This window comes from Cricetulus griseus (assembly GCF_003668045.3).
Source record: "Cricetulus griseus strain 17A/GY chromosome 1 unlocalized genomic scaffold, alternate assembly CriGri-PICRH-1.0 chr1_0, whole genome shotgun sequence".
Lineage (NCBI taxonomy): Eukaryota > Metazoa > Chordata > Mammalia > Rodentia > Cricetidae > Cricetulus > Cricetulus griseus.
Genome location: NW_023276806.1, coordinates 5,148,706 through 5,163,105, shown reverse-complemented (window position 1 = coordinate 5,163,105; position 14,400 = coordinate 5,148,706).

The window sequence follows — 14,400 nt, the reverse complement described above, 5'->3', positions numbered from 1 at the left end:
ATACTTTTATACCAAAAAGTCCCCACTAGCGCCTTGCCATGTGGGCTCAGCTCCCCCTCCCGCCCCACGCCTGGTGGTTTGGGCTCTCTCGAGCCCATGGCGGCATGGGTTATGTAGTCACTGTGTCTCTGCTATGCAGGAACACTGAATGGGTATGGTCTAAATAGCTTTGATAGCTAAAATGGTTAATATTTAATGAAATTTGTTGTTGCTCATTGTATATTTGGTTTTTTCTTGTAATAAAGATTTTAATAACAGAGTAAAAGGCTGTCCTTTCATTTCTTTAAGCTAGACAAGAGCTTTTGTTTGTGTGCGTGCGTGCGTGCCTGTGTGTGTGTGTGTGTGTGTGTGTGTGTGTGTGTTTGTACATGTGTACATTTGTGTATTAAGAACAGAAGGCAAGTTTGGGTGTCATTCTTCCTCAGGCACCAATAATATGGTTTTGGTTATCCAATAATAATAATAATAATTTGGTTATCTAAAGTTTTTATTATTATTATTTATTTATCCATTAAAGGGGTTGTGAGGTTTGGGGGAAGGGCTTTTCACTGCCCCGCTGTTTGTAAATTAGGCTGGGCTGGCTGTCAGTGAGCCCCGCTGATCTTCCTTTCTCTGCCTCAGTCCTGGGATCACAAACACGCATCCTGCCTGGTTGGGACTTTGGTCTTGTTCTTAACTTCTGGAGATTTAATTCACACTTAAGTAGTAGTGCTTGCACTGAGCTGTCTCCCCTGCCCAGCTTTGGTTTTAGACCCCCCCCCCCACACACACACACAGCAATAGCATCTTCTCTGGATCAAGTGTCAAGGTCTTTAATGTCTAGATTTATTTTAAATTTTTCTGTAACTGTGTGTTGCGGAGTGAAGCCAAGTGAAATTATGTAAATAAATAAGTTAAGAAAGATGAGTAAAGAATGGATTGGGGAGCAGTGTGACTACCAGGTCATGACCTAAATTAGTCACTTGGTCCTTGTTTTAATTTGGCACAGTCTTCTCACTGCCTCACTTGGTCTCGTCAACGTACACAAGGAGGGATTCTCATTTCCATGGTGAGGATACCCGAAAAGAACAAAGTGGATACTCACAGTAGTAAATGTACCTAGTGCTGGTATATTCTAAGCTGAAACAGCATTTTATGAGTTCAGTTACATGATAAATCTTCAAAAAACAATTTCCTTTTAAAATTTAATGGGTTTCCTCCAAAGATAACCTAAAACACTATTCTTACCTTTCCAAAACTCTTTTAAAATGTTAGGATCTAATAAGATATTTGCTGACCTACGTGGTGATTTTTCTTTAATTTGAAATAAAAACATAGGCTGGTTTTTCAGAAGAAATCTAAGTTTGGGTTCAGTACTAGTAATGCCTATTTTTAATTGATAAAACATTGATATTTGTAAGTAAATTGTATGAAATTGGTCTGTGATTGATTTGGCTTTTCTACCCATCCGAAAAGCTTAATAAAGAGTTTATCTATATAGTGAAATCATGCAATGGAAAGTTCCAGAATCATCTGGGATAACATGACTTACTTAAACTAGTGTTAGACAATGGCTCTGTGAAACAGTCCTTATTAACCCTTTAGTGCAAGGCCAGCCTCAACTGGCTCCATTGTCTGTTCTTTTGTTCTTATAATGGAGCCTGTGCTGGTTTGAAAGAAAATGGCCCCCAAAGGGAGGGGCACTATTAGGAACTGTGTCCTTGTTGGAGGAAATGTGTCACTGAAGGTGGGCTTTGAGGTCTCTTTTGCTCAAGCTTCCCTCAGTGTGACTGTCAGTCGACTTCCTGTTGCCTGCCTGCCCCATGGAGGACACTGGGCTACTGCTCCAGCACCAGGCCTGCCTGAGTGCCACCATGCTCCCTGTCATGATAACCCTCTGCACTGTAAGGGAGCCCCTCCAATTAAATGTGTAGTCATGGTGTTTCTTCAAGCAGTCCTAACCCTCTCTAAGACAGAGCCTCAGGAAATTGCTCTTAAATTCTAACCAGGTGGAGTACTTGTCTCCATTATTCTCTGGTTCTGGATTGAGGAGCATGTTTTATAGCTCAGTCTTGCTTGGAATAAGATGTGGGGACAGAATTGAACCAAAACCCTTACTGCAGTCTGGTATTCCTTAACCTGTTTCCCAGTTTCTTGCAAATATTATCCCTACATGTTTGTGTTTTTCAAATATGGTTATAGGGTTACAATAATGCAATGAAATAAGCCATTAATTAAAATCTATGATCAATATCTCAGATGCATTGAAATCCATAGCTTTCTGTCTTACAATCTAATTTTCACTATGCTGATTTAGTTAGGAAAAGAATTAAATATAAATATGTCAGGAAGAAGTTATTTCCCATATATGTTTTCAATCTCGGAGCTAAAATGGAGATTGCAGACTTTCCTCTCGGGACCCAGCTGAGCTGCTGGGGACCCTCAATGCCTCACCAGTCCCACTGAGACAAAGGCAAATCTGTTCACTCAGTGTTAGTTATACCACCTGGTACTGGGTGTCTGGATAGAGTCACAGATAAATGGCCCTCTTACAACTTACAGGGCCAACCTGAGGCTTATCCCTCCCCTCCCCTCCCCGCACCGCTTAAATGGGATCAAGGCAACTGAGAGCCTGGCAGAATCTTCCATTATGGTTTCTCTACAGAGTGAATGAGGGCTGTTTCATGACACGTTTGCAAGCAGCCAATTAGATTTTATGAGTTGAAATCACCAAATTCTTTACATTTAACTCTGGCTAATTTTTTCTTATATAACTACTGCATGAATCATAATAATTTTAACAAGTGAAGAAAGTGGGAAAGCCTTCACTGTTCCTGTAGGAGTTCAGCCCTTATCCCTAGCATAGGTGTGGACTTTGAGAGCCCATTCCACATAGAGGAATACTCCCTGAGCCAAGACACACGGGGGTGGGCCTAGGCCCTATCCCAAAGGAAATGATAGACTCTGATGACCCCCTATGGAAGGCCTCACCATCCAGGGGGAGCAGAAAGGATATGTGACAGATAAGGTTTTAGTTGGGGGGTGGCAGGGGAGGAGGGGAGGGAGAGGGAACTGGGACTGTCATGTAAATCAATCCTATTTCTAATTAAAATAAAAAATCTGCAAAAAAAAAGAAGTGGCGGGAGATAACAGACTTTACGAAGCACCCCCCCACACACACACACCATGCCATGAGCACCTGCACATGCTCATCACATACAGTCACAAACACATGCACATAACATATGAGTCTCCACTAGACACACATGATAATAAAATTAATTTTAAAAAATCTCTGGTTCTTCTTTGTCTTCTGGCCCCTTGCTGTTAAACAGTGTGGTGTACCACCGTGATGGGTTAATGAAGGGAGAAAGTGGCTGCCAAATGTGAGGAAGCAAACCTGGAGCCTGGGCTGGCTTCCTTGTTAAAATAATCTTGGGATTGCCATGTGCCATGCTTTTCTACCCAGAAGACTGCCCTCTGCTGAGGGAGTGTGTGCCCAGAAAAGTGAAACGCTGGGGAAGCCACTGGTCTCCAGGTGGGGAGCAGAAACCCTAGGACATACACAGAAATCTCCAGAGACCACAGAGGGCAATAATTCAGACATCAGGTGCCTTCTGAGTGTCACTTGTCAGACTATTGCAAAAGCAGCTCAGCAAATTAGAAGCCAGTAATTAAACAAACGAAAATAGTTTTCAGACATCTAATGAACAGCACAGAGCTGACTGTGGTACAATAATGCTAATCACTTAGATATATTTAGCCCAAATAAATAACAGAAAAGAATGATGTTTAAATTTGGTTCATGGTTAATGATTTTTAAAACGTCTGCCTCCCACTTGCAGAGCCAAAGGTTTGCTGCCATGCTAGGTGGCCTCTCTGTGGCCTACATCAAGTGATTCACTTTCAGCTTTTCCCACCCTCTGCAATCAGCCCCTCTCTCTCTCAATCTCTCTCTCTCTCTCTCTCTCTCTCTCCCTCTCTCTCTCTCTCTCTCTTCTCTCTCTCTCTCTCTCTCTCTCTCACACACACACACACACACACACACACACACACACACACACACACACACACCTGTTAGGTGTTTAGAGCTCATTTCACCTTCAGAAAGAGATGGGGGTGGGAGAGGAAAAGGAAGGAAGGAAGTGAAGACTTGGCCCGGGAGTGTGGATGACACTTTGGTGTACCGTGTCCTCCTTACGAGGTCTGAATGACAGGAGAGCATTTAGAATGGTAAGTTACAGCTTGATGATCAGAGCAAGTGAGATTCCACCCCTTGTCGTCCTGTGACCGCAGGGCCATGGCAGGTGAGCTTCCATTCTGTGTCATCCAGTGACTGTAGGGCCATGGTGAGGTGTGCAACTGCTCAGAGACTTTCTCAGCTGAAAGCTGAAGCTCACTGTCTCCCTGTGCTTAGCTGTGCCCATTCTTGGAGGCCTCGTGGGGTTTGCCACATGCACATTGGTCCTGCATGGTGGATTTGTATTGTATTGTATTGTGGTGGTCATCACAAAAGTGGGAGCCCCTTTCTGCTATTACCCCTGTGCCTGGGCCAGAGAAATGAGGGGCTATGCCCCACCTTCCTCCAGCGCTTCATTTCAAAGCCAGCAGAATTCTTTAGGTTGAATTCTTGACCACTGGTGACAAACACCACTGAGTTATGCAATGGGAATCCTCCTGGGATTTCAGCCCTCATCTCCACCCCTTCCCTTTTCATAACTTCTGGCATTAAGCCAGGTTTGATTTGGATGGCCCCTGACCCTTTGCTTGTTCCCTGAGTGACACTCAGTCCTAAATTGCTTCTAAAGGGTAATGCTGTTTAAGAAGATAGTTGTAGCCTTGACAACCAAGGGCTGCCTTCCATCTGCACTTCCTACTTCTGCCGGTGGTTTCTCTCTGCGGATTCTAAGGAGTCTGCTTAGGCCAATGGCAACCTTCCTTTATCCTGACTTACCACAGTGGGTTGCTAGGCAAGAAGCCCCTGCTAGAGAGAGGCTGCATGACTGGGCCCTACAACTCCAGCCTCACAGGTAGGCTCCTGCTGCTCTGAAACTGAATGAATGGTTTTGCCAGCCAAGAAGAATCCATACCTTAAAAGCTATGTTCTTTTATTTTGGGGAGGGGTTTGTTTGATTGGTTGGTTGGTTTGGGGGAGGGGGGGTTGAATCAGGGTTTCTCTGTGGCTTTGGAGGCTGTCCTGGAACTAGCTCTTGTAGACCAGGGTGGTCTCGAACTCACAGAGACCCGCCTGCCTCTGCCTCCTGAGTGCTGGGATTAAAGGCATGCGCCACCAACACCCAATGCAATGTTCTTTTCTTTTGGGTGGATCCTACATGTAAGTTTCAGTGGATGTGGTTAATTTTGCCACTTGTCACCCTAATCCTGAAATATCATAGTGTTTTCTGGAAGGTGAATATCCCATCTATTGAGAGGAGGGAGTCTCAGTTGAGAAAATGCCTCCATGAGAGGCAGCCTGTGGGGCATTTTCTTAATTAGGGATTGATGGGGGGGCCCAGCCCATTGTGAGTGGAGCCGTCCCTGGGCTGCTGGTCCTGGGTTCTACATGAATGTGGGCTGAGCAGGCCTGTGAGCAGCGCCCTCAGCGACCTCTGCTTCAGCTCCTGCCTCAGCTATCCTGCCCTGCTTGAGTTCTTGTCTTGACTTTTTTCAGTGATGAACACGGGCGGGAAATTGTAAATCAAATAGTCAGGCCTTTCCTTCCCAAGCTGCTTGGGTCGTGGCGTTTCATCAGAGCAATAGTAACCCTAACTAAGCCAGTGAGGTCAAAAGAAATAAAAGATCAAATTTAAATTAAACCATATCAAAAGACCAAAGTAAGAGATTCTATAAATCACACAGCACACTCCTTCCCTGTGCTCTAATTGGGGCTAAGGAGGGGTTGTTTTTTGTTTTGTTTTGTATTTTAGTACTAGGCACAGAATAAAAAGGAAAGATTAGCAGGGTATAGAATATGTTTTCCCGTTCACACAAAAATCATATATTCAGATAAAAAAATCAGACCCAAAATGTGTGCAATTTTTATTTTTGTCTTTTCTTAATTATGCTAATTTTCATAAATTTTAAAATTTAACAATTTGATAAAACATATTTCTGGGGCCTTTATCCTATTAGAGGCCTCTTTTTGGCTGGTTGTGGTGGTGCACGTTGGTAGGGTTTGCTGAAGGAGGCAGAGGCAGGAGTATCATGAATTCAAGGCTAGCCTGCACTGCATATTTTCTTTAAAGAAACCTCTTTTTAATCTAATTTCCATTTGCTACTCACAGACTTTTAAATTCTTGCTGCCTTTGCATGTGTTCAACTCAGTGTAGCAATTTCTCCTGAACCAGCTTCCCCTGGGTGAGCCGCTGTTAATCACAAACCACACATAGCGAATGGCTTTATTTCAATGGTTATGTGCATCTGTGGTTTGTCTGCAGGTGCATCTGTACGAGGGCGTCGGATTCCCCGGAACAGGAGTAACAGACAGGTGTGAGCTGCCACATGGGTGCTGGGAAATGAACCCGGGTCCTCTGGAAGAGCAGCCAGTGCTCTTAACCACTGAGCCATCTCTCCAGCCCCAGGACTTAATGAATTTTAAAACTGGAAAACAAACCACACATAGAGCTCTTGGTGGGTCTTGAACTCGCTGCACCCTGTGCCAACAACCCTTGTGCCTGAGTATGCAAATTGTGTAAGCATGAGCCAGGATGAGGAGCACACACTATCGAACATCACTGACTCATTTGTGGCTAATCTGAGAAATACTTTGAGCTATCTTTCCATCTCTCAATAAGAAGCAGTTAGCCAGATACCAAAACTACCTAAATATTCAAGGCAGATGGACCATCGAGAGCTCAGTGGTAGAGTACATGCCTGGTCAGGGGGTAGTCAGTGGCAGAGGAGCAGGTGCCTGGCCTGGCGTGTCTGAGCCTCTGGGTTTACTGCTTTCCTTTGTTACAAACAGTTGAACGTGTTTATAATGTTTGCACCAGAGCAAACATTTGAAGACCTCCCACTGGTCTTCAAAAGGGAAATTCACTGTTGCAGCAAAGTAAACTGTTTGCTGCCATTCATTCTCTGGTCGGCTTTTAGTTGAATTTACGTTAAAAAGCATGCAGGTTCTTTTCATTCAGGTTAAGACTCCTGCCAGCACTGCCCAGTCAGCCCCCAGCGAAGTAACATTATTACATGGAACTGCTTCAAAAATGCACCAGGGCTTGACCACTGGATGATCAGATGTCTACGAGGCATGCTTGTCAGCAGGACCTCAGCGTCCCTCCTGTGGACCCACGGGACTGGTTGCAAATACACGTTCATAGGTCCTGCCCTAGGCCCCCTTCACATGGGAAACGCCCATCAAGTTAGAAACAGAGCAAGACCTTTCTCAATGGTCTTCAGCATGGAAGATGTCGACCCCATTGTTTCTCCTTTGCCTCTTCTTTTTTTAAATTTATTTTTATTTAAATTAGAAGCAAGCCTGCTTCACATGTCAATCCCAGCATCACAACATCCCAGCTTCCTCACCCTTCCCTCCACCCCCACTCCCCACCTCATCCCCCTCAGCTGCCCAGGGAGGATGAGGCCCTCCATGGGGACCCCCAAAGTCTGCCATATCCAGGGCAGGGTCTAGGCCATCCCGCATGTGTCCAGGCTGAGAGAGCATCCCTCCATGTAGACTAGGCTCCCAAAGTCCATTCGTGCACTATGGATAAATACTGATCTACTACCAGAGGCCCCATAGAGTGCTGAGGCCTGCTCACTGACATTCACGTTCAGGGGGTCTGCATCAGTCCCATGCTGGCCTCTCAGCCATCAGTCTGGGGTCCATGAGCTCCCCCTTGTTCAGGTCAGCTGTTTTTGTGGGTTTCACCAGCTCAGTCTTGACTCCTGTGCTCGTCACTCCTCCCTCTCTGCAACTGGGTTCCAGGAGTTCAGCTCAGTATTTAGCTGTGAATCTCTGCTTCTGCTTCCATCAGGCACTGGATGAAGGCTCTAGGATGGCATATAAGGTGTCATCAATCTCATTATCGGGGAAGGGAATTTAAGGGAGCCTCTCCACTATTGCTTATATTGTCAGTTGGTGTCATCTTTGTAGATCTCTGGAATTCTCCCTAGTACCAGATCTCTCCTCAAATCTATAATGGCTCCCTCTATTATGGTATCTCTTATCTTGCTCTCCTCTAATCTTCCCCCAACTCAACCCTCCTGCTCCCCCCATTTCCTCCTCTCCCCTCTTCTCCCCCTCTTTTTCTCCTACCTGCCTCTCTCCTCCCCCCATGTTCCCAATTGGCTCAGGAGATCCCTTCCTCTTCTCCGGGGTACCATGCATGTCTCTCTTAGGGTCCTCCCTGTTTCCCAGCCTTTCTGGAGGTGTGAATTGTAGGCTGGTAATCCTTTGCTCTATGTCTAAAATCCATATATGAGTGAGTACATACCATGTTTATCTTTTTGTGATTGGGTTACCTCACTCAGGATGGTTTCATCTCGTGCCATCCATTTGCCTGCAAATTTCAAGATTCCATTGTTTCTTTTTTTCTGAGTAGTACTCCATTGTATAAATGTACCACATTTTCTCCATCCATTCTTCAGTTGAGGGGCATCTAGGTTGCTTCCAGGTTCTGGCTAGTACAAATAAAGGCATCCCCCAGAATGGGAAAAGATATTCACCAACTCCACATCTGACAAAGGACTGATCTCCAAAATTTACAAAGAACTCAAGAAGCTAGCCAACAAAACACCAAATGATCCAATTAAAAAGTGGGTTACAGAACTAAATAGAGAATTCTCAATAGAGGAATCTAAAATGGCAGAAAGACACTTGAAGTGCTCAACATCCTTAGCCATCAGGGAAATGCAAATCAAAACATCTCTGAGATACCATCTTACTCCTGTCAGAATGGCCAAAATCAAAAACACCAATGACAGTTTATGCTGGAGAGGATGTGGAGAAAGGAGAACACTCTTCCACTGGTGGTGGGAGTGCCAACTTGTACAGCCACTGTGGAAATCAATATGGAGATTCCTCATGAATAGGAATCAGTCTACCACAAGATCCAGAAATTCCACTCTTAGGCATACATGCAAAAGCACATTCATACAACAAGGACATCTGTTCAACCATGTTCATTGCCTCTTCTTTAGAATGGTCATTACAAATGCACAGTTACTGTCTGCAGCACCTGCCCCTCCATCCCCAAGACTGTAACTTCCATGGGAACATGGGTTGTTTTATTTTCTCCTCATCGGTAGATGATCACCAAATGCCTGATGGGGCATCATTAGCTAGGAGAAGACCTCAGGAGCTGATACACAGAAGCTGTCTTTGAAGTGCCCCACTTGCCAGTTCCCCAAAGATGGTGAAGAACCCCAGGGCACTGGCTTTATTTGGCCTGACACATGGGCAGTTGTTGTGGGGTATTTGTACACTGTGTGAAGGTGTTACTGTGATTGGTATAATAAAAAGCTCATCAGTCAATAGCTAGGCAGGAGGTATAGGCAGGACTTCTGGGTAGAGAGAAAAAGGAGGAGAAGGAATCAAGGTGTGTGAGGGAGATGCTGAGAGACATGAAGGAAACAGGATGAAAGGATGTAAATTAATAACTTAAATAGGTTAATTTAAATTACAAGAGCTAGTTTTTTTAAAAGCCTAAGCTAAAAGGCCAAGCTTTCATAATGAATAAGTCCCCATGTCATTATTTGTGGGCAGCCCAAAGAAAAATCAGACTACAGGCAGTGCTTGTACATAGGCATAGGATATTGAATGGATTTTTCTTATAGTGGGAGTTCTGAAAGGGTGGACACGGAGAAAAGTGAGCCCTGGGCTGTGGACATTGGGTCTGTGTCTTGTTGACTCAAGTTCATCAGGAAATTGTTGATAAATGACCGGCTGAGTAGATGGGCGGGGCTTGACGTGAAGCACAGCAAGGCCTTGGGTCGTGATAGTAAATGATATTGAGGAGAGGGTAGGAGCCAGTCTACTTAGATGGTGTCCAAGCTGACCGGGTGTGCTGTGTTTTGAAAATAATGGCCCCCAGAAGGAGTGGCATTATTAAGAGGTGTGGCTTTGTTGGAGTAGGTAGGGCTTTGTTGGAGGAAGTGTGTCACTATGGAGGCAGTCTTTGGGGTCTTATATATGCTTGAATCATGCCCAGCGTTTCAGACCACTTCCTCTTACCTGTGAGTCAAGATGTGAGAACTGCCAGCTCTTTCTCTAGCACCACGTCTGGCTGCTTTGCTTCCTCCCATGATAATGGACTAGACCTCTGGTGTGTAGGTGAGCCATGACAATTAAATGTTTTCCTTTGTAAGAGTTGCTGTGGTCATAGTGTCTCTTCACACCAATGGAAACCCTAAGGGGTTGGGTACTTCTGTGAAAAGCCTGTTTAGAGGAATTTATACTTCGAGAGTTGAGTTAGAAAAGCAGTGGAAGGCTTTAAGGACTGCATAATGCCAGTAGGAGCATGGAAGACAGTGATGCTGGCTGTGGTTTGATGAACTGTGGCATCTGGCCCAAGAGGGTTCAGAGGAGAAGAATTTTAGTAGGTTGCCTACTTGAATATTCTGTGTTAAGGATTTGTTGGACTTAACATTTTCTTTGATCAATGAATCTATTTCCTATAGATAGATAGATAGATAGATAGATAGATAGATAGATAGATAGACAGATAATAGAGTTCAAAAAAACAAAAGTGAGAGCTATGTCTTAAAAGTCTGGGGCGGCCTCAACATGGACAACAGAACAGTGCCATGCTATGTGAGGGTTTCCAGGCACTTTGGAATCCTCAGGAGAAGACTGGTGTGGAGCATGCAGTATGCTGAAGACATGGAAAACATCCAAGGATATGAGGTAGGGGACCAGAACAGGGCAGTGGTTCTCAGGAACCTCAGGATGGAAGGGTGAGGGGCTTATGGGAAAACAAGAAACGAAATCCTTTGCTTTCACATATCAGAGTCAGAAGAGCCAATGGGAGGAGGATTCAACCACAGATGTCTAAAAATCGTGTGGAGAAGTATGTAAGACCAGAACGTTCTCTTGCATGTTATCTCATCAATGAAGAAAAGAAATTACCCAAAGTGTAACAGAGTACAAAATATCACCAGCATTGATGTCATCTAGTCCAACCTTGTCCTGTAATGGCAGGAATAGTGGGTCTGACAAGGGGAAGTGACTTTAATGGCAAGCTCAATTAGAAAATATGGCATCTTACTGGTACCCAAGAGAATTACCTGCCTCAGGAGCTAGGGATGCCAGGGTAGCCTTTGAAGAGATAGTTAGGAACTTCGAACAAATAGAAAATGGCTCGAAGATAATGCTGGGATTTTCACAAACCAGCCTCTTAGCAAGGTGCACACCCTATAGTCCGGTTTCATGGTTATCTAGAACTCCACATGATTTTAGAGATGCTTTGGTCTTGAACTGAGGTCGTTTATACTGGTCATCTTATTTGTTTGCCTTCTCACTTTCATGTTTAAGACAGGGTCTTGCTATGTAGTCCCAGCTGGCTTCAAATTTTCAGTTCTCCTGCCTCCACCTCCCAAGTACTGAAATTACAGGTGTGTACCAGCATGCCTAACTGTAATGGCCATCTCTTTTGTGCCCTTTCCATCTTGACATGTTTCTCTTAGGGAAAGGACATTGCTGCTGCTGTTTCCTAAGGATAAAACTATTTGCAACTGGATTCTCTTGATCGGCTTTGCAGCTGAGATTTCTGTCCAGTCTAGTGGAGTCCAAGACATGGCTGCGCCCCGCTCTGACTTCATCCTGAGTGCCACCTGCGCCTCCCACTCCCACTTCCCACTGAAATATGCTCCAGCTGTCTTTCCCTTGGAAGGTGCTGGCACACACCCTCCAAAACAACTCCTCCCAGCTGCAGACAGCAGGCCAAGGGTGGGGAGCAGGGCTGCTTAAGGGGACCTGGGTATGGGGACCTGCACTAATGGTCTTGTGGCTTGCCTTGATTTTCCACACATCTGACCAAGTCAATTTCCTGTCTTGGACCCTTTTACATCTTCTCAAATCCCAAGTTTTCTGCTCTTCAATCTTGACTTGGCTCAGTGGGTGATGGATTTTAATTTTTCTGTTTAAAAGGTACCAAGTGTCTGCCTTTGGGAAAGAGTCCAGAGCAGTGTCAAGGGGGAGACATAAAGTTTAATTTTTTCCAAATGATAAAATGGGGCCGATTTTTTTCTTCTCCACCCTCTCTTTTCTTCTTTAATGTATTAAAACTTTAAAGACACATAACAAAATCAACATTTTAAAAATACAAGTTATGATGTTTAACAAATCTAACCACTGCCATAATTAATTGTTGTAATTCCTTTAATTCCAAGCTTGTTAACACTTCCACTAACATAGAACTGTTATTAGCCCAGGAATTGGTTGATTTTTTTCTGCACAGAAAGGATTGTGTTACTCATTAAGACATTTTAAACATTGTAATGTTCTGTTTATACCTAAGGGAAACTTCCAGTTCCTGAATACACAGATATAAATAAGCAAGATAAACATTTCCATGGTCTAATACAGTTGACCCTACCAAGTATACCTTGAAGTCCTCCCCCACTTCGGTCTACTCTGGGTGATGTTTGGATGGTTTATTTTAAAGAATCTTGACTTTATTAGTGTATTTGAGTAGTTATTTATTTAGAACAAGATACATGATAGCTGTTTTAGACACTGTGTTTACATTCCATCACGCAGAAAGCAACCCTGTGGAAACAAAAGAAGGACGGGCACAAACGTCAAGCTTGACTGTCACATCCAGTTGGTTTTTAGCCTGAAGAGAACTAATTACAGCATAAAATGTGAGATAATCTGTCTGCAGCTTGGTCATCAAAGCCAGGGATATGTGCAGGAAAATGATCCTGATTAATGGAGCTTCATCTGCATGATTCTGGATGGCTAAACAACTCCCCACCCCAAGGCAATTTAGACGGCTTTGACCTGAGAGCTCCAAAGAAAAGAGATCTTGTTTCTTATTTGGTAAAGACTTTCCATATCCCATCATTCCTCTGGCCTCCTATTCTAAACCGCCAGCTACATGGAATCCTTCTCAGAAATGATTCTCTTGGGTCTCCAGGACAGAGTTAGCTGTTCTCTTGTCTATCCCTCAAATGTCTTACACGTTTTGAGCCATGGCCACCTGATTACACTGGTGGTCCATCTGTCTTCCTTCTTGGACTGTGAGCCACCTGAGGAAGGGACCATGTCTTTTGACCTTGCACAGAGCTCTAGCAAAGAAACTACTTTTTTGATGGATGGAAATTAATGAATGAATATTGTCAAACAGGGCTGGGGGAAAGGCTCAGCCATTGAGCGCTTGCTGTTCAAGCATGAGGGCCTGAGCTCAGATCTCATGTAAAAACACGGACACAGAGCACAGCAGAACAGTGTGTTCTTATCATTAGCAGAAAATGCCAATAGCCCTGCTGTTGTGGACGCAAAGACAGGCAGATGCAGGGGCATCTTGACTTGCCAGTGAACTTGTAGTAGAGGCCACTCCCTTTGGGCGTGGTTTCATGTGCAGACATGACCCATTAAGGTAGAATTGGCGGGGGGAGGGGGAGGCTGGCACACACTGAGTTGGGTCCGGAGAGCATTGGAGGGGCAGAGACTGTATCTTCTGAAGCAGGAAGACTGCAGTGATTATTTACTCTTATCTGTGTAAGTTCTTCCCTAATAAATACCTACTTATCATTTATCTTGGGTCTGGTGACCTCTTTTAAACCCCACCTTTAGGCAGATAACTAGAGTTTCGTAGCCAGTCTAGCCAAATTGATGGGTCCAGGTTCATGGTGGAGAGACTCCGGCCCCCAGAATAAGGTGGAGAGCAACAGAGGAAGATGGCTGGCATTGACCTCTGTCTTTTACACACAAAACACACACACATGCGTGAGCAACTACAGGCTGAAACACACACACATGCGTGAGCAACTACACATGAAAACGTATACCACAAACACATGCTAAAAACACCATCCAACAATTGACTGACTAGTATGCCTACTCGGGTACTAGTGTTAGTTAGGTTACAGTGTGATATGAAGAACAGTGGTAAATGGAGATGCCCTGGTCTTTGGCCTCACACTAGTTACGGGCTGGTGAGAGAGACGACAATGAAATACATTGTTGATTTTTTTTAAGGATGTATTTTTCTTGATTGACAGACTACACTTGACATCAAGTGAACTCATTCTCCATTGTCATTATTTTGACATCACCAACATTCGAAATTACTATGGTAAAGTTACAGCATTTTATACATTGTATGTGTGCGCACGTGAGTTTGTGTATGTGTGTGAAGGCCAGAGGCTGATGGGTTTTTTAAAACCAGGTGTCTCACAAAGCCTGAGTTAGCTAGGCTGGTCGGCCAGGCAGTTCTGGGGAGCCTCCTGTCTCCACAGCCCAGTCAGTGCTAGATT